The 21,000-nt window shown below is 49.0% G+C and overlaps 1 protein-coding gene across 1 annotated transcript in view; it reads left to right on the forward strand.

Moving 5' to 3' along the window:
* CDH23 (cadherin related 23) overlaps positions 1 to 21,000 on the forward strand; it is a 2,828,172-nt gene that overhangs the window by 2,782,107 nt on the left and 25,065 nt on the right. The gene's annotated exons all lie outside the window — the stretch shown is intronic.

The following is a 21,000-nucleotide window of genomic DNA, read 5'->3' on the forward strand; positions in this document are numbered from 1 at the left end:
GACGACTCCCAGACCTTCAGGCCACAAATCAATTCTGTGTCCTCGGCTACCCACTACGTTATTAAAACTATCCGGAAAGTCCTGCCATTTCTGCCGGCGGAACATAAGAAGACAGTAGTGACCGAACTTGTAATGTCCCGGTTGGATTACTGTAACGCTCTGCTACTGAATGCCCAGCAGGGACTTTTAGACAAACTGCAAATCCTGCAGAATGCAGCTGCACGCCTGATCACGGGCACCCCCAAGTTCGCCTCAGTATCTCAGGACCTTGTAAAGCTGCACTGGCTCCCAGTTCGCAAAAGAATTGTGTTTAAGTCACTCTGCGTGATCTTCAAGGCGCTGCATGGCCTGGGCCCCCAATGCATGACCCCTCTCTTCCAGTGGTACAAGCCATTGCGAGCTCTAAGATCAGCCGAGCAGGGGCTGGCTGTAGTCCCTAGAGTAAGGAAAATCCGCTGGGGAGGCAGAAGTCTCTCCCTGGGTGCCACCAAGGCATGGAATGCGCTACCTTTAAGCCTCAGACAGATCCCCGACTTGCTCAATTTTAGGAGGGCCCTTAAAACTTGGCTTTTCACACACTAACTCCCTTGCCCGTGCCCTCTAGCAATCAGTCAGCGCCAGGACACCTTCGGGTAACAGCGCGCTTTAAAAATGTAAAAAATGAATAAATAAATAAATATTATATAACAGTATTTAGCAAACCAAATGTCAGTGGGTGTGGGGCCATAGTAAAAGGTGTAGCTAAAAATAAAGGGCCTCAATGATAAGGAATTGGTGTAGGGCAGTGGCGCAAGTCTTCCTGCAGTGCTGGCCTATGCCTTTGTGAAAGGGCAGGAATGCACCGTATTTATGAAATACAATGCATTCCTGTCCTTCTTCCTTGCATTGACACACACATTGCTGCCTAGCACCAATATGGGCAGTATTGTTTTTGTACTGAAAGAGGCACCTTTCTTCACAAACACAATCCAGAGAGTTGTTATCCTCATTCTATGTGATCTGCAGAATGCAGCACTCATGGAAAGAGGAAAAAAGCTTGAAGAAATGAAAACATTTCTCCTTGTTACGCCTACGCTGGGGAGGCGAGCTCACCCAGGTTTTCGTGATTTAGTAAATATGGGGCAGCATCAATATCCACGAGTGTTGGATGAGAACCCCATGTAAAGCCCATGGAACACCTCCTCGATGCAGAGTAAGGCAATGCAGTGACTTGTGCTGCTATGTCTCACTCCATATCTATGAGGCCCTACAAAGTCATGCAAGATGGATTTGCACAACCTCATAGGTAAGTGTGAGATGCTTGCACCACTTGAGCGTCAAAGAAAGTGATCCTCTGGCGATGCAAACCTCACATAAATAAGCCCCAAAATATTCCGTATGTTTTTTAGTTCTTTCAACATCCCATAGGTACATATGAAATAATGGGAAGAGTAAATTAAAAATACATTTAAAAAGTTATTAGTAGGAAATACACATTAGTACATTATGAAACCTCTATTAGTTAATGCTGTGCAGAGGTCTGTGTGTAACCAGAGAGCCACAGAATTAAATCTTGATTGGTGCAGTGGAGAATAGTGATGTGTATTTTTAGTGCTACAAGGTTACAGCCTGTGACAGAAAGCACTGTGAATATGTAAGTCAACATTTTATACTTGCATTACACACAGTGTAAGATAGAATGCTGCAAAACGTGCAAATAGTTTTACCATAAAATGGTGCTTCCAAAATGTAGATTTTAGTAATGCCAGAGCATATGTAATGCAATTTTGTTTTTTACATAACTGTCCCTTCAACGCTTCTTTAGGGGTACTAAGGGCTGTTTAAATGCAGTTATATTAAAAGCAAGCCCTTCCCAGATCAGTTGTTAACTCTTTGCACTACCACTCAAAAAACTAAAACTTTGTCATCACAAAGCTTGGAGTGATTTGATCAATTAAAGCCAGCACCACTCCCAAGTACCCTTTACACTTGCAGATTACCTGAATGGCACATTTGCATTTCATTCACACAAGCAGCTGATAGTGATCTAAATTAGCTGTCCCAGGACGACTGTCTTTTCCCAAAATGAAAATAAACCTTTTTGGTTTGCTAGAGACAAGTGAAGCTGGGGATGCACGAACCCCTTCCCTCGACTCCACAGCCCCCCTGGGGGTCGTGCCCCACAGATTGAAGACGTCAGCTCTACAGTGTAGTTTCCACAAGACATTTGTCACATTATGTACCCCCATCAATTTTTAGACCAAATTCTACATTCTCATAAATTATGGGTGAGGAGATGATGATGTCAAAACGTTTCTTCAGTCAACAGAGTTTAGGCACAACATAATATAACATAACATGTGTATTTGTAAAGCACACTTATCACCCATGGGTCTCAAGCCGCTGAATTACAGATGACAAAAGCACCATCTTGGGCTGCTTCATTGAAGGCAGCTCTGTCAAGGGGACAACAATGGTGCCATCCTCTTGACCGATCTTCTGTAGTAGCCAGTGAGGCCGAGGAAGGCTCTCACCTCAATCTGAGTCTTGGGGCTTCCCAAGCTAGTTTGGCTTGTATCTTGAGCTGGAGGGGTTGCACCTTGCCCCGACTTGGTGTCCCAAGTAAACTAAACATCCTTCCCTATCTGGCACGTACTGGCCTTAATAGTCAGGCCTGCTTCTTACAGAACCTGAAGCACTTCCTGAAGGTGGAACAGGAAGTCTTCCCAGCTACAACTGAAGACGGCAATGTCGTCCAAGTAGGCAGCACTGAACTTTTCCAATCCAGCCAGGACCTGTGTTAGACGGACCGGGAGGGTCGGCCGAGGACAAGGGGAGAGGTCTCCGGGGAGAGCCGTCTCCAGCGATCGTACAGACAAGTAACTTCCCCCCCACAGACGGACACCACACCAGGATAAGGTTCAACGATACTTTATCAGCAATTCTTTAGTTACGGTAGAATTATACAAGGAGGTCTGGACTCAGGGGTCCCCTCGATTCTGGTCTCTGGATTGGGAAAAGGGTAGCGGGACAGTCTTGTTACCAATAGATGAAAATAGCTCTCAATCCTCGAGCTCGGCGTTCTAGATGATCGGGCCGCGGCGGAGCCAGCAGGTCCCGAGATGGATGAAGGAAGCGACGGTCCGCGGCGGAGCCAGCAGGTCCCGATGAAGATGGTGGTTACAAACGGTCCGCGGCCACGCCAGCAGGTCCCGACGACGATGATGATTACGAAGGTCTTGGCAGCGCCAACAGGCAGGACGATGGTTCGCAAGGCAGGGCTACGGCAGCGCCAGTAGTCCGTCAAGGATGAGTTCTTCACTGCGTCTCTCGACTCCAGGATACAACTGCCTTCCTGCTCTGGAGCTGCCCCAGTTATAGGGCTGATCCTCTTTGATGTCCGGACCCTCGCCCTTGGAGGTTGGGGGGTCCGGGATGAAGGGGTCCAGACACCCAGCAGGGGGGTGGAGCCAGCGCCCGGGGAGATGGTGGGCGAGCGGCACCTGGCGAGGGAGAGCCATCGACACCTCTTTCTCCCATTGACCCGCCAAGTAGTCCGCTCACCTCCTGGGTGGATGATGGTGCCGGGATGTCTGAGGCCTGGCCAGGCCCAGGGTTGGGGTCGATCGGGGGCCACGCGGCCTCGTGGCGGAGTGTCCAAGATGGCGCCCAGGCTGGGCGCGCGGGCCAGTGAGGGATCGGGCCCACGAGGTCGATATGTTCAGAGGCAAGGGTCCCGGAGGGGACGGAAAGCGTGAAGTGGTGGTGTGTGACACTTGAGGGACCGGGCTCGGGCCTGGTCGGGCAGAGGGGGAGCGGCCCTTCACGTGGCCTGTCCAACATGCGTCCCCCCCAGCTGAAGGCGGGGAGAGTCACCCATCCTCTTGGGGACTCTCCTCGTCGAGGCGGAAAAACCGGGACAGGCCATCTGCGTTGGCGTGGTCTGGCCCAGGCCGGTGTTCAACAGTGAAGTCCATCCCTTGTAGGGAGATGGACCAACGTAGTAGCTTTGGGTTTTCCCCCCGCATCTGCATCAGCCACTGCAGGGGTCGATGGTCGGTGTGCACCCGGAAGTGTGTGCCAAAGAGGTAGGGCCGGAGCTTTTTGAGGGCCCATACCACGGCGAAGGCCTCTCTCTCGATGGTGCTCCAGCGTTGTTCTCGAGGTAGGAGTCGCCTGCTGATGAAGGCCACTGGCTGATCAAGGCCTTCGGTGTTCAATTGAGACAGGACCGCCCCAATGCCGTGGTCGGAGGCGTCCGTCTGTACGACGAATTCCCGGCTGTAGTCGGGGGCCTGGAGCACAGGGGCGGAGCACATGGCGGCCTTCAGTTGTTCGAAGGCTGTTTGACAATCTGGGGTCCAGTTGACCTTCTTGGGTTGATTTTTGGACGTGAGCTCCGTGAGGGGCCCCACTATGGTACCATAGTCTTTCACGAACCGTCTGTAATAGCCCGTGAGTCCCAAAAAGGCGCGGACCTCGGTCTGGGTGATGGGGGGCTGCCAGGACTGGATGGCGGCAATCTTAAGCTGCAGGGGGGCCACCAGGCCGCTTCCCACCTGGTGTCCGAGGTAGGTTACGGACCCCTGACCAATTTGGCATTTGCCGGCCTTGATCGTGAGGCCAGCTTGCTGAAGGGCCTGTAGCACCGCTCGGAGGTGGTGGAGGTGGTCGGACCAGTGGTGGCTGTACACAGCGATGTCGTCTAGGTAGGCGGCGCTGAATCCTTCGAGCCCGGCCAAGACCTGGTTGACTAGCCGCTGAAATGTTGCGGGGGCATTCTTCATGCCGAAGGGCATGACCTTGAAATGATAATGGCCATCAGGAGTGGAAAATGCAGATCGTTCTTGTGCCCGGGGTGTGAGGCCGATCTGCCAGTAGCCCGCCGTCAGGTCGAAAATGCTGAGGTAGCGGGCAACTCCCATGCGGTCGATTAGTTCATCTGCCCGGGGGATGGGGTGTGCGTCCGTCCTGGTGACCGCATTCAAGCCCCAGTAGTCGACGCAGAACCGGAGTTCCGGTGTGGTGCCGGGAGCGGCTGCTTTGGGGACCAGTACTACTGGGCTGGCCCAGGGGCTGTCTGAGGGCTCAATGACCCCGAGGGTGAGCATTTTGGTTACTTCTCCCTGGATGCAAGCCCGTACCCGATCTGGTACGCGGTAGGCCCGGTGGCGGATAGGGGGGCTGTCCCCCGTGTCCACATCGTGCACACACCAGGAAGTGACACCTGGGGTGAGGGAAAACAGGTCGGCGAACTGCAACAGAAGGTCCCGACATTCCTGGCGTTGGTCCAGGGTGAGGGCTCCCGAGAGTCGGACCCCATCCACGGAGCCATCTTTCTCCCCAGTCCGTAGGAGGTCAGGAAGGGGTTCGGAGTCTTCTTCGGCTCCATTGTCTGTGGCCATCAGGAGGCTGAGTTCTGAACGCACAAAGTGGGGTTTCAGCCTATTAGCGTGGAGGACTCGGAGGGGGTTCCGTGAAGATTCCATGTCGATGAGATAGGTGACAGGACCCTTACGTTCGACTACTTTGAAGGGCCCCGTCCACTTGTCTTGCAGGGCGCAGGGCTCGGTGGGGGACATGACCCATACCTGTTGTCCGGGTTCAAATTCGATGGAGGAGGCATTCTGGTCATACCACTTTTTCATGTCCTCTTGACTGGCCTCCAGGTTTGCTTTTGCCAGTTCTCTGAACCGTCGGGTCTGGTTGCGGAGGGTCAGGAGGTATTTGAAGACATCCGGGGGGTTCTTTAGAGGGGGCATTTCCCAGCCTTCCTTGACTAGACTGAGAGGCCCCCGTACGGGGTGTCCATACAACAACTCAAACGGGCTGAAGCAGAGGGACTTCTGGGGGACCTCTCGATATGCGAAGAGGAGGCACGGCAGCAGCACATCCCACTGGCGACGGAGGGGCTCTTCCAACCCCCCAATCATCCCTTTGAGCGTGCGGTTGAACCGCTCAACGAGTCCGTTTCCTTGAGGGTGATAGGGGGTCGTGAATCGGTAGGTGACCCCACACTGTTGCCAGAGGGACTTCATATATTTGGAAATAAAGTTTGTGCCCCTGTCGCTGACGACTTCTCTGGGGAAGCCCACACGGGAGAAGATCCCCATCAGGGCCCGACCGACCACCGGGGCTGTCACAGTTCGCAGGGGAATAGCCTCGGGGTAGCGGGTGGCGTGGTCCACTAGTACCAGGATGAACCGATGTCCTTGTTTTGTACGGGGGTCCAGGGGCCCCACAATGTCTATCCCGACCCTCTCGAACGGGGTGGTGACCACGGGAAATGGTTGCAGGGGGGCTTTTAGTTTGCGGCCGCTCTTTCCACTGGCTTGGCACGTGGGGCAAGATCGGCAATGCTGGAGAACATCATTCCTCATTTTGGGCCAGAAGAAGTGGGTTACTAGGCGGCTGTAGGTTTTATCCTGACCCAGGTGTCCCGCCAGGGGGACATCGTGGGCTAGGTTTAGCAAGAAGTCTCTAAAACGGAGGGGCACCACTAGCACTCGGCTGGCCCCCAACTCCGCGATCCTTTGTTCACTGTATAGCAGATCATTGTCCCAGTAGACCCAATGTGTTCCGGAGGTATCCCCTGCGCTCTGGGCGAGGGCTTGTTGGCGGAGTCCCTCGAGGGAGGGACAGGTCTTTTGCTCTTGGCGAAACTGTTCCTGTGTGGGTCCCCCCTCTTGATGCCACTGGTCGAGGCCAGCGAGGTCCGGAGGTTGAGCTGGTTCTGGGGGGACGGCACGGTCGGTGTCTTCGACTGGGGCGACCGGGGGAGGAGGTGCCGGCCATTCGGGTTCCTCTTGTCGGGGATTGGCACGGGCGGCCATGGACCGGGTGGTGACGCACGCCCAGTCCGGGACGCCCAACATCCCCAGGTGTTCTCTTCGTTCTACGGCTGCCCAGGGCGAGCTTTCAAGGTCATTTCCCAGGAGACAGTCTACGGGAGCATCATCTCGGACCGTTACTTTCAACATGCCGGAGACCCCTCCCCATTCGAAAGGGACGCAGGCCATCCGACACAGACTTTCTGAGTTATCGGCTGAACGGACAGGGCAGAGAATGTTTGGTATGAACTGTTCTGGGGTCACCAGGTGACAGCGGACGGCTGTTACACTGGCCCCGGTGTCACGGAGGGCTTCGGCCCGGCGTCCATTGATGCTCACCCATTGGCTGTACTTCCGGGTGTTAGCGGGTAGGGGGACCCGCGGGACCATGTCTTTCCCCCCTAAGCATGCTAAAGTCATGGCGGCTGGCTCCCATTCTTGATGCTCTTGTTCGTATTCTTCCTGCTCCTCGGAGATCTGTTCTTCCCCTAGGGCAGCAGCGGCCACTTGGCGGGGTCTTGGGCTCTGGTACTGCGGGCAATTTGGGTCGTTTGCATAGTGGCCGACTCGTTGGCATCGGTGACACGTGACATTGGCTCTGTATCCCGGTCGCGCCGGGGTGCTGCCCCGGTTGGCCGGGGGGGTGGAGCTGGTAGCGGGGGCGACCGGAGCGTTGTCTCTTCCTCGCCCTTGGCCCCCTCCTCCTCCTCGGGGACGGTGCTGACCGTTGTTGTTCCGGTTCTGTTCATAGGATCCATTTCGGCCCACTCTGGTGATTTCCCACCGGTCAGCCTCGGCTGCGAGCTGCCGTGGATCAGTCAATTTGCTGTCGAGGAGGTGCTGCCGGAGCTCAATGAAGCAATTGTTTGATAGATGCTCCCACACCATGAGGTTGAAGAGTTGTTCGTACGTGGTGACATTGCTTCCTTTGATCCAGCCCTCGAAGGCTCGGCTAAAATAGTTCACGTAGTCCACCCAAGTTGTACCCGGGATGCGGGTGCAGTCTCGGAACCTCTGACGGTACATCTCGGGTGTGAGCCCATAGCGGGTGAGGAGGGCAGCTTTCATGTGGTCATAGGAGGTCATCTGATGGTCCGGGAGCTGTAGCAGGGCATCGCGGCCCTCATTGAGGAATCTCCCCCAGAGACCGGCTCCCCAATCGCTTCGATCGATCCGGTGGGCGGTCATAGCGATTTCGTAGGCCTTGAACCATTGCTGGATGTCGTCCTCTCGGAAGTATTCTGGACGACATCCTTGGGGATGTGTACCTTTTTCTCTGTTGCCCCTGGGTCGCGGGGTTGCTCGGGCACCCCTAATTCTCTGTTCTGCTTGCGTAAGTCTATCTCCGCTAGTTTGCGCTCATGTTCATACGCCAGCCTCTTTTCCTCGAGCTCCCTTTGTCTCTGTTTTTCCTCTCTTTCTTCTCGGAGACGCAGGTGCTCTAAGCTTATTTTTTGTTCGGCCAGTTTAAGTTCAACCTCCATTTTGAGCCGGGCCATTTCTAGTTCGTGTAGTCGTGTTTTCTCTCGTTCCTGGATCTCGTCTTGTGAGAGACCCGTTCTTTGCTCCTCGGGTGCCGTGGTGTTTTTTTCTACTGCTGCGATATTTTGGTCGGTGGTTTCCACGGCCCCGGTTTCTGCCCAGGACTCTAAGGCCTGCTTAAAATCGTCTTTGGTACTTAGACCGGTGGTAGCGATACCTAGTTCGATGCAGAATTGTTTTAGTTCATGATGGCTGTACTCGTTCAATTTCTCCATTTGAAATTTCTCGGTGGATCCGCTTTCTTTAGTTGTCATCGTGATTTCGTCGTGGGGTGAGCTACTCTCTGTACGATTATGCGGTGATTCGGATCGCGCCGCTGGCCACCAATGTTAGACGGACCGGGAGGGTCGGCCGAGGACAAGGGGAGAGGTCTCCGGGGAGAGCCGTCTCCAGCGATCGTACAGACAAGTAACTTCCCCCCCACAGACGGACACCACACCAGGATAAGGTTCAACGATACTTTATCAGCAATTCTTTAGTTACGGTAGAATTATACAAGGAGGTCTGGACTCAGGGGTCCCCTCGATTCTGGTCTCTGGATTGGGAAAAGGGTAGCGGGACAGTCTTGTTACCAATAGATGAAAATAGCTCTCAATCCTCGAGCTCGGCGTTCTAGATGATCGGGCCGCGGCGGAGCCAGCAGGTCCCGAGATGGATGAAGGAAGCGACGGTCCGCGGCGGAGCCAGCAGGTCCCGATGAAGATGGTGGTTACAAACGGTCCGCGGCCACGCCAGCAGGTCCCGACGACGATGATGATTACGAAGGTCTTGGCAGCGCCAACAGGCAGGACGATGGTTCGCAAGGCAGGGCTACGGCAGCGCCAGTAGTCCGTCAAGGATGAGTTCTTCACTGCGTCTCTCGACTCCAGGATACAACTGCCTTCCTGCTCTGGAGCTGCCCCAGTTATAGGGCTGATCCTCTTTGATGTCCGGACCCTCGCCCTTGGAGGTTGGGGGGTCCGGGATGAAGGGGTCCAGACACCCAGCAGGGGGGTGGAGCCAGCGCCCGGGGAGATGGTGGGCGAGCGGCACCTGGCGAGGGAGAGCCATCGACACCTCTTTCTCCCATTGACCCGCCAAGTAGTCCGCTCACCTCCTGGGTGGATGATGGTGCCGGGATGTCTGAGGCCTGGCCAGGCCCAGGGTTGGGGTCGATCGGGGGCCACGCGGCCTCGTGGCGGAGTGTCCAAGATGGCGCCCAGGCTGGGCGCGCGGGCCAGTGAGGGATCGGGCCCACGAGGTCGATATGTTCAGAGGCAAGGGTCCCGGAGGGGACGGAAAGCGTGAAGTGGTGGTGTGTGACACTTGAGGGACCGGGCTCGGGCCTGGTCGGGCAGAGGGGGAGCGGCCCTTCACGTGGCCTGTCCAACAACCTGGTTGACCAATCTCTGGAATGTGGCATGGGCATTCCTCAATCCAGAAGGCATCACTCAAAACTGGAAGTGGCCCTCTGGGTTGAGGAACACCGATCTTTCCATAGCCCATTAAGTTAAGGCAATCTGCCAGTACACTGATATTAAATCAAACATACTCGGGAACTTGGCAGCTTCTAACCGGTCAATGAGCTCATCAGCTCGGGGGAGGGGGTGAGCGTCAGTCTTAGTAACTGAGTTGAGGCCCCTTCAATCCACATAGCACCTGAGTTCTGTGCAGCGCCCGGTGAGGAAGGCTTGGGGACCAGTACCACTGGACTGGACAAAAAGGCTAATAAAGTGTTCAATCTCCCCTAACTCCAGCATTTTGGAGATCTTCTCCTAGCACGGCAGATGGAGCAAGCACAAGTCGCTCATAGGACTCATCAGGGAGAGAGAGTCTACTCTGCCCGTCTCCCGACGGAGCTCAAATGCCACGATTATAAGTTATAGGTACAACTCATCTATGACCTTCTAGTGTGCTAATAGGCGCACTTAAAAGAAGGGTAAGTGCATTACTTATCGACGCACATCACAAAATAGTTATGTGCAACGTTTTGGTCCTGGAAAAAGCCCACTAACCCGACTGGGCACCGAGAAGGCTGGAACATGTCGACCACTCATGTTTTTTAAGTAGGTGCTATAGAACACGAGCCCTTCTATTTACACACCACATTTCTTTTAGCCTTACCCCATACTCACCTAATAAAATCATGCTTGATAGATGGAGGTAATTTTAAATGCACGTAATTTCCACCCTCGACATCTCTGATCACTACTGTGAATACCAATTGGTCTCCCTCCAGGTGTAGGAAAGCATAACTAATACCCGACGATGATGCTTTTCACGTAATAATCTAAGCAGAAAACCAAGATATATATCTCACTTACAGCTTTCATGTGAATGAGGGTTTTTTAAGATGGTTAGAACCCAGAACTTGTAGGTTACCTACTATGATCCCACATGGACTTCATGTAGACAGATATGAAGTTAGAACGTCAGTCTCACACAACCTCCATGGGGAAGCCCACCCAGGTATATATCCCAATCAGTGCCCTTGCCACCGCAGGTGGGATCACTACCCTCAAAGAAATGGTTGCCGTGTACAAAGTAGCATGGTCTACTAATACCGGAATAAACATGTTGCCAAGGGCAGTCTTGGAGTCCAGAGGCCCAACAATATCGATGTTCATCCTCTCAAAGGGTGTTTACAATATGGGGAAGGGAAGGGGGCTTCTGCTTTGCAGACATGTCTGGACTCACAGCCACCCTTATGGAACCTGGCGACCCCACCAACCCTTTCAAAGGTAACCAGAGCCACGGGGTAGTGACTCTTGTGGTTGTCAGGTATCAAAACCTGGTGGAACACCAGATGACACCTAACAGTAGTCATGCAGTCTCCTATGAATCTTAGAGCCTCCACCCTCTTCCCATTGATTCTGACCCACTGCCTACACGTTTTGGTTTTGTTAGGCATTTGGCACCATCTCTCTGTCACCCAGGAACATTAGGGTAACCACTGCACTATGTCCCATACTAACTGTGGCAACCTCCTCCTCAAGCACAACACATGTCCTCCTCAGTGTCTACCCACCGATGGGGGGCCTGCTGTTTATTCAAGCAGTTGGGGGTCGCCCTTTGAGTGTCTGTACCTGTGGTACTCAAAGCATTTAAAGGTAAAGTGTCCTGGAGGTTTCTTCCTGTAAAACTCTCCCTTCTTCTGGGGGCCTTTTGAGATCTCAGCTGTTTAATCCTTGTCTCCCCCAAGTTTCTTCTGATGGGAACCCTATCCACTGTTTTAGTGATCAACCATGTACCTTCTTGGACACTCTTGTGCTGAGAATTCTGTCCCTCTCCCTGAAAAATCTCACCCATCTGCTCAGAGCCTTACTTGAGTGATCCATAAAATCCACCCAAGACTAGCTAGACAGTTTGTGACTGTCCCTAAACCTTAGCCTGTACTTCTCTGGGGTGACACCAAATTTAGTGACAAGAATGGCTTTCATGAGGCATACTTCATCTGGTCATCTTTCTCTAATGTCAGTAAGGTATCCCTACCCCACCACAGTCATGTGTTCCCAGAGACTAGCCCCCAATCTTCCTCTGGGACCCTAGGCATTCACAAGCCTATCAGATAGCCTGATAAAACATTTGTCAATGTCATCCTCACCACATGGCTAGGTACCAGGTCTTAAGGGATGGGGACCTTCCTTTATTCTGGACAGTGGCGCCTGGTGCAAGTAAGCACAGTGGGGTGGGGCAGGTGGAAGTGACAGACAACGATATAGGGAAAATAAAATAAATAAATAAAACCACTTACCGTGGACTCACCGCATCACCGCAAGGTAAGTGGTTTTATTTATTAATTTATTTTATTTGCCCTATTCCGTCATCTGTCACTTCCGCCCTGCCCTGCCCCTCCCCCACCTCACCCCCACCACGCTTACCTGCACCGGCTGCAACTGCTGCTGGACACTGTGTTGTGACTGAAACCTTTGTAGATGGAATCTGAAAGCTGTTTGACTTTGCGGTCCAGCTCTTTTTGACTCCTGTCATGAACTAGCAGAAGTTTATTTTTCTTCAGAGCAAGTTTCCTTTCCTATAGAGCCCTCTTTCCAGGAACCTGCTCCTTGGATGCTTCCGCGTTTTTCTCCTCTGCAGCCAGTTCCAGCTTGACCAGCTGCAGTGTGAGGTACCATCCGGATCTCATGTCTCCAACTCCTTAGTTGGCAAGATGCCGGAGGACATGCCGGGCACTCCTCTGGATACAGCAGGGAACCTCACTCCAGTGATCCCCTATTTTTTTCTCAAAGTTTTATATAACGCAAACATGACCCGTAATCAGGTATCAGAGCGCTTTACATGAGTATACATTCATTTTTGTTAGGCACGGAGAGATCAAATGATTTGCCCAGAATAACAGGATGTTGAGCGCCGTTGCCGAGACTCGAACCCGATTCCACAGATTTGAAGTCCACCGCCCTAACCGTTAAGCTACATTCTCTCCCTCCTCTCTTCTCAAGTGCATGGCCAGGAGGTTTTCATCCTCTTCGAACTTTGAAACATAAACATCCTCCTCCTGTTCCTGTGCTGTAGATAATATCTGGTGGGCCTCCTCCCAGGCCCGAGGGCTTTCTAGTGCTCCTTTTTTAGCGCCTTGATACTGGTAGCACACTCTCCCTGCAAAACCATTTCCGCTCTGACATATTGTAGCTTTCAGGGTTGCTAATATCTATTTCCATGCATGTAGGCAATTATCACAGGTATAAATGTGAGGTAAGAACCGAGTTTGGCGAAAAAGGGAAAAAAGCCAAACAAGGAGAATTTAAAGGAAGGTTAAATCTGATGTCAGATTATTTATATGAAGTTTTTGGTTCTGTGCAAATCATTGAATGACACTGCACAAACACAAGTGCTGGATCCCACCTCTGAACATCAATGTAAGACATGGGGTCATTGGTTGAGAGGATTAGAAGCCCCACTCAAGCAACAATCACAATCCTTGTTTGTGTGAGTCACAAAAAATCTGTAAATTAAACTGTGCTCAACCCTCTGGTAGCTTGGCAGAAAGCAGTTAAGCTTAATTGAGAGACAATGAGTAAAGTAATTATGCAACAAAAAACAGAAATAAAGTCAAAACACAACACCAGAAAAATCCTAAACCAATTCCCAAAAATATAGTAAATGCTGATAATTAAAATGATGCAAGATTGGCAAAAACCCACTCAGTAGACCCAGAGTTATTGCATTCTAAAGTTTGCAGTGAAATAGCCCCAACAAGTAGAAAGCATCACTTGCAGTTATCTAGTCGTGCTGATTTGGGGGAAAGCCACAAGATCGACCGACCACAAGGTGCATGGGCTGGGTAGAAGGACCAGGTTAGTCATGCTGAAAAGTTACAGACTCAAGTCCAGTCGCAAACAGTTCTGTTTGCTTGGGAGGAGGTCACAAGGACGAAGATTACCACTCAAAGATAAGGTCAAGAGGACGATTATTGCTGTAGTGCAAAGATCCGGTCATAGCTGGAGCTTCACATTGGCAGTTGCCCCTGGCTGTCATTTCTGTAGAGCAAAGAGCAGGTCTCACATTGCCAGTCATCGAGGATGGTCACTGTCACCCCAAACAGCAACACTCACGGGAGTTTGGCAATGGTAGCAGAATTTCATCATAAACGGGTGCGTTCATGGTCACGAGGATCCCAGCCTTCAGTATCTGCACCTTTCTCTTCAAGAGAAGCTCTCACTGATGCCAGCCAAGGGTCCCGGACGTAAGGGGCACCTCTTGGGGATCAGGACCCACTCCAGCAGAAGGTTAGCAGCATGGCTTTTTGCTGGTCAAGTTGGTACTGATCAGCTGGGAGTTGCAGGGAGGCCTATAGCAGCTTGTTGTATCCCTGAGCTCACACACAAAGTCAACAAACTGACCCTTGGAACACTTTGACCTGGGATCAAGACAAGCAGGTCCAAACTTCCTTCTTCAAACTGCAATGCTGTCCTTCAAGCTTCAGGGCAGTCCTTTTGGCAGCAGGGTAGTCCTTCTTCTAAATCTTCCACAGGTCCAGGAGTTTTTTTTTGTAAGTGGTTCTGAGGGTCCTCTTTGTTTACCTGGTGCCAGCCTTTGTGTGGTGGATATCCATGACCTATCCTCAACATTGACCAGTTCTTCCCTTTTGCCTGGTCCATGCTCCAAACTACATAGGGTGACAGAAGGCAAGGCAGGTCTGCTCTCAGATTCCTTTGTGTGTACTGGGTACATCCCCTTCCCAGCCATCCTATCAGGATTTATCATCCTGTTCACATCTAGGCCACCTTTGTCTCACTGCCTTGAAGCAACACACAACCCTAGCCACAGAGCCATTCACAGTCATGTGACCCATTACACTGGCAGAAAGGAAAAGTTGTTTGTGACAAGAAAATGCCAACTTTCTAGAAGTGACATTTTTAGAATTGTAACTTAAAAATCCGACTTCACCGGTAAATATGATTTTAAATTACAGTTCATTTAAGAGTAAACAGCATACCTCTAACTGCTCCCTATCTAAAGTTAGCACCTATTAAATATAATGAGGTAACACAGTATTAGCCAATGGGAGATATAGGCCTTATAACACTGAAAAACGCCCCTAGGAGTTCTTAACTGTCAGGGTATCTCAAACTTAAACTCACATGTCCACATTTTTTAATACATGCACCCTGTCCTATGAGTTTTTAGAGCCTACCTTAGGGGTGAGTTATAAGTATTTAAAAGGAAGGTTTAGGCAGCAAAAGATGTCTTTTGTCAGGTCAAAATAGCAGTTTAAAACTGCACTAGAGGCTGCAGTGGGAGGCCTGGGATTTGTTTTACAGTACTACTTTAGTGTGTGGCACGAATGCTGCTTCCCACTGGTAGAAGTTAATTTAACGGCCCTGGTTAGAGGTAGTACAATTTACTGGGAGAATATACATTAATTAAATGTGCTAATTAAGTGTACCCCAATTTTACCATGTTTGAAGATGAGAGAACATATGCAGTTTTGCACTAGTAAGCAGGGGTAAAGTTAACAGAGTCCTAATGCCAACAAAACATGACCAGGGGCTGAAGGCAAAATGTTTGGCAAAATACCACGCCAAGGATATCAGTTTATCTATGTTAATATCAAACCCTTTATTTTTATTTCATGCATCAAATGGTTTAACTCATTTAGCTTCAAACTCTCATTTTATTATAAATGTAATTGGTCTAATTCCATTGTTTCAAAAGTAATTTATTTTAATTTTAATAGTGCTTACCACTTTGAGCATGTCCATTATCCTCAATGTACTCTCCTTCCGTATACTCCACCTCTCCTGTCCTTTTTAGGTCGAGCATTCAAGACCTCTTGGATATACTTTAGTATATACTTATATGTGTATGTACTTTGTGGGCTCTGGTGATCATCCATAGGACTTGTCCGCTTCCGCTTAGGAACGTTTTTTCTGTTTAACTGCCTCTATTTAACTGTCTTGATAGAATACGACCAGCAGAGGTCAGTAAAATACCAGAATCTCTTTAGCATTCTCTAGATTCCAGTCCATAGAAATGATCTTCCATGAGCACCCGTAGACAATAATACTTTTTTCAAATCTTGTCCTTTCAGTGATATGACCACCGAAGGCCCTGCTTTTATATTAAAAACAGAGCTTTGGACTATACCATTTCCCGCTGAAAGGCAATATTTCTCTACATGTGTTCCCATACCTGGTGTGTCACGCAGTTTGGTGCTTACTTTCCCTCCATGTTAAAGAACAGTAGATGTTTCAGCACCCAGGCTAATGAGCTGCATAGCTAAATACATATAAGGTCCCAAAGGCTAGATGGCATTGCAAATGCTTGTTCTATTTTTCTACCCTCCAAGCAAGTTTCTAATTGGTGCTCATTTTGTATGTTTTCGATGTCACCTGTGTGCTACCTGTACTCCCTTCAGCACTTCCAAACCACCACTTCTATTTTCCCATCACAAACTTCCAAAGATCCTTTTTTCATTTTTGCATTCAACTTCCTTTACATTTTATACTCCAGTGCAATTTTTTCAAATTTGATCCCAATGATCTGAACTCACTGTATGTTATATAGTGACAATTGTGGAATAAAGAAAGGCTGCCCACACACTCCTAGTTCCTTTTCAACAGCTAATGATAGAGCCATCATGTTTCTGGCTCTGCCTTTGCTTAATCTAGTGATCTTAGTCCAATGGGGTAGTCCAAAGCACCATACCAACAATGCATAATGTGAATGTACAGTGGCACATAGAGTTCATATCTTAATATGGCGTGAATTCTCCCAAAATGCATTGGAGCTCTATACATAGATACCATTTACATTATATAAGGTCAGATTCATTTTTTATGCACAGGGAGCTAGTACCCAGAATCCCATGATTTTGAGCCAATGCTGAGCTCGAACCTGGTTCCTCAGTCCCAAACCCTTCCCTCAATCCAGTCCAGTCTGCCACCATGTTGCCTTTGCTAATTTGTTACAAAAAAAATGTACGGTAAAGATTCATATTAAAAAAAACGAACAAACACTGTTCATTTAGAAACTATGATTAAAGATAAAATTGCATTTAGAAAAAAAACAGACCAGTCTTTGAAAAAATATATTTACATAACCACCTTCCTTATAATCCCATTGCACACAAAGAGACTTACATGAAAGCAAGCTATGAGTAACAACCACTTACCCTTGAGAAACTAGACAACTAGAAAAAAGTTTTTTTAAAGTTCAATATAATTTTTTTTAACTGGTCTCTTACTTAAATAGGTACCAGATGTGGCAATGTAGTTTAGGCACATTACATATAAACATTACAAAGTAATTTTCTCAACACCTAGAATTGACACAGCATCTGAGTCATGGACCTCTAAGTACATCGAATGCACATGTTCAGCTCTCAGGCTCAGAACTATACCTTGCTTTATATAGTGTTCCTCAATTTAAGGTGGTCCATTATCTGCTGAGAACAAAAGGTTTGCAGTTCAACTTATCCTCTTGCAGTTTAACTCTTCTAACCATGTTCAATTGTGTCGCCTCTGTAGCGGTCCATTCTTCTGCATCTCTAGTCCAATCCATCACCTTTGGAAGTTTATTTAACAACAATTTTATGATAATGGAATGCTTAGCCAATTGCAATGTGAATTATGCAATTTACATTTTTTATTGGACTGTGGAGATTGAAAGTTTTTATCCCAATAAACATGCCTTTAAGTGGAGTTTAAAGCCACGTTTACACTATCACTGTGCCTCCACCTCCCGCCAGCACGTAGATTACTTTGGACAGAAGGACCATGTTAAAGTAAGACACGTTGCATTAGCCTCATTGCACTTAGAACACTTCAAGTCCCTGCTGGTGTACAATCTGTTCAACAACTTTGGCATGGTGGTTGTTCTGTGCAATGCTCAATTTGGTACATAAAAGTAAGTGCTGCGCTCCTTCTCAGCAAGCCACTGCAGCTTGCACCACCCATTGTCCCTGCAACCGCTACCAGCACAACTACTATCATCATACTGTACGAGTGTGAACATTCAAACTATTTCAGGCCGTCAAAGCTATAAGACTAACCTCAACCACTGGTTTCATGAAGTTTTTTAAAAAATATATTGATATATTAAACAATCTGCTAAAATGCTCACCTCACAAATACACAAACAGTGCCACAATTAGACCTGGGTGAAGTGACCAAAAAAACTGTGCCACGCTGCATGGATTTCCGCAGGCAGCAGAGTGAGTTAGGTTGCGCCGTTCGTGCTGATTTTTAGTGCTGGCAGTTTGTCCTGTGCTGGAAAATCAGCGTTAATGGCCCAATACGCAGCACAAGAGGGCTCTGCTTCTTTCTACCGCTCAAGTAGATGTTCTACTCGAGCGGCAGCTTCCTCAACATGTTGCAAAATCTAGCCAGGAGGTGGCCTGGAGTACGATTTTCCTCATCCGCCAACTAAACTTTGGCAAGCAAGGAAAAAAGGTTTTAGAAACTTCACGTGCTGCACAGAGGGGGAAAAACTCCGCAAGCAGAGCAGAATTTCACGCCCAAGCCTAGCCGCAATGTGGTGGACAGCCAAAAGTACTAGTGTTGAGACTCAAGTATTGGTGCTGAACACCGGCAAGCACCGGCTCAAATTAAGCTATGTTTCTCTGCCATAAATTCATGTGACCAGGCACAGTAGCAACTGTGCTTTCCCTTTCCACGATCAGGTATATCACTCCTACGATTTGCATTTTCTTTTCACTGCTTGTGCCATTTGTGACCGCTGTTTTAGTAGTCAAATAGAGTTTAGCTATTATACCACAGCCTGGCTTTGCTGTCGGCATATCTGCAAGAGTTTGCAGCAATGATGAGGTTTGAGTGTCGGAACCCCATATGCTAAATGCAGTCCATGTCAGTCTAAATTTTCTTAACATTGACCTAGCCCCGCTCCGTACTCACACTGGGTCTTTTCTAATGAGGTGAAGAAATCCTCATCATTTTATTGCAGTAGATCTTTTCGGTCTCATTTCGAATGCTGTGCCAAGTGTAAAAGCTCGTATATTCCAGGGGCGGCTCTAGGCTCCTGGCGGCCCTGGGCAGGGAGCATAGGTTGGGGGCCCCGGAAGAGGGGGTCCGGGCGCAGCGGAGCACGGAGGCCAGTGAAGATGGGGGGGGGTCAGGGTCTTTTGAAGTGGAACAGAGCCGGAGGCTGCCAAATCCCTGCCAGGCGCCGCCACGCAAATATGTATCCATCCTCAGAGGATTATTATATTAAGGATATATATTGGCGTGGTGGCCCCTGGGGTTTGGTGGCCCTGTGCAGGTGCACAGCTTGCACATGCCTAAGGCCGCCCCTGTATAATCTGTGTTACACTAAGCACACATCACAGATTGTATTCAATGTGCTCTCAGTTCTAGTTTTTTGTACAAGCGATTAGCTTCCGCTATTATCCAGAGGAGACTGCGAGGCAAAACAGCACAGTAAGGGGACTTTATGTTAAGCAATAGTCACAAAGACCGATTTTACATGTTGTCCTCCTTTACATAGAACTTGGAATCTGATCCGATATGGCACAAAAAATGGCATTTATTGTGATCGTTTTTGCAGCGTATTCTGCCAAGGCACTCAGGGGCATATTTAAAAGCTACTATCGCCACCTCTATCAGTGAGGTTGTGATGGAGATAGGGGGCTTGCCTTATTTACAAGGCAGTGTTTGGCCACTTAACTGGACTTCACTCTGCCTTGTAAATAAGGTCCCCTTTCACGCTGTACTTAGCGTGAAAGAGGAGGGCATTGGTTGTTGCGGTGGGCATTCCACAGCAACACCCATTGATTTTGACGCTCTCCCCTATTTACATGGGCAGTGTAAATAGGAGGCATCGCCAAAATTAAGAACAGGGGAAACATGGTCTCAAACAGGCAAAGTGAGGCGAAATGCTTCATTTCTCCTCGTTTTTGCTGTTTCCATGTGTTCTGCCTTGGTCAGCATACATAGAAACAGAAAATTGACTAGGATTCTTTATGTGCAGCAAGGACCCCCTTCCTGCACATGAAAATCATTTTAAAAAAATGCAGTTTTGCAACTTCTATGTCTGCTGCATTAAGTGCACAGACAGAAGTGATAAAACTGCATTTAAAGATTGTTCATGTGCAGGAAGGGGGGACCTTCTTGCACATAATCAATCTTCCCCCCAACGAATACACCCTTGCACTATGGTGCAAGGGCGCCTGCGTTTGCTCTAGGCAGCTGAGGGAAAATTCTAGGGGAAAGCTAGGGAAAATGCAGGGGCTCGTCGCATATTTGTGAATACAGCACATCCCTGCATTTTCAGAATGGAGAAGCGTTGCATTAGCAATATTTGCTTAACGCCACGTTCCTCCATTCTGCTGTAAATATGCCCCTCAGAACGATGCCAGCTGTGCCTAAAAATCCTCTCAATCTAGATGATGGTTTGCGCTTGCACTAACATTCAACCAGACCGACCTCCTTTCTATTAAGACAATAAAAATAAAATATTGTTCTCTCACAGCTGGAGTCCCGTGCTGATTTCACCGCGGTTTGACACAATGATTGGAATGATGATTCAGTCATGGGGCCATTGGAGCTCTAAAGTCTCATGCTGATCAGAGGAGATGACTTTCCTATAACACATTAGCAATGTAAGCAGAGATTAACAAACTGCTAAGGCTACTCTGATTCGATTCCCCTTTCCTGTGGTGCTTGATATAGACCAATGGCCCATGTTGACCAGTCCGCCGCATCACCCTAGAGAGGTAGGGCGTCTAAAGTTGCAAGACTCCCTCCCCTACGTATACAGATCTTAAATCACTGAGCAAGAAAGGAGCATCTGCCAACATAAAATTGTGGGTTGGTATAGACAAATGTATCTAGCTATAATATATGCATAAGGCAATTAAAAAAAAATAGTACCTTTTGTTGGCCATTTGAATCATTTTAAAGCCCACTTCAGTATAATTTGGCAGGGGATAGACCCCTCATGAAGAGACCAATTAAAAGTCCATTATTTATCTTCCATTTTATCCTAAGCTCATTTCTCAAGCTGCATCACTGCAGGAAACAGTGCTACGGTCTGCTTCTTGGCGTAGAAAGGGTGATGGTGACCTGGTTTAGTTCTGCTTGATTGGTGAAATGTTGTTAGTGTTATGGAACTATCTCTAGGATGAAGTATAATAACAGTCAAGTATTGCTCCTCACCAGACTCCATTTGTTTACATATCAGGACAATAAAGTAG

Source organism: Lissotriton vulgaris, chromosome 5 (assembly GCF_964263255.1).
Source record: "Lissotriton vulgaris chromosome 5, aLisVul1.2, whole genome shotgun sequence".
In the NCBI taxonomy this organism is placed as follows: Eukaryota; Metazoa; Chordata; class Amphibia; order Caudata; family Salamandridae; genus Lissotriton; species Lissotriton vulgaris.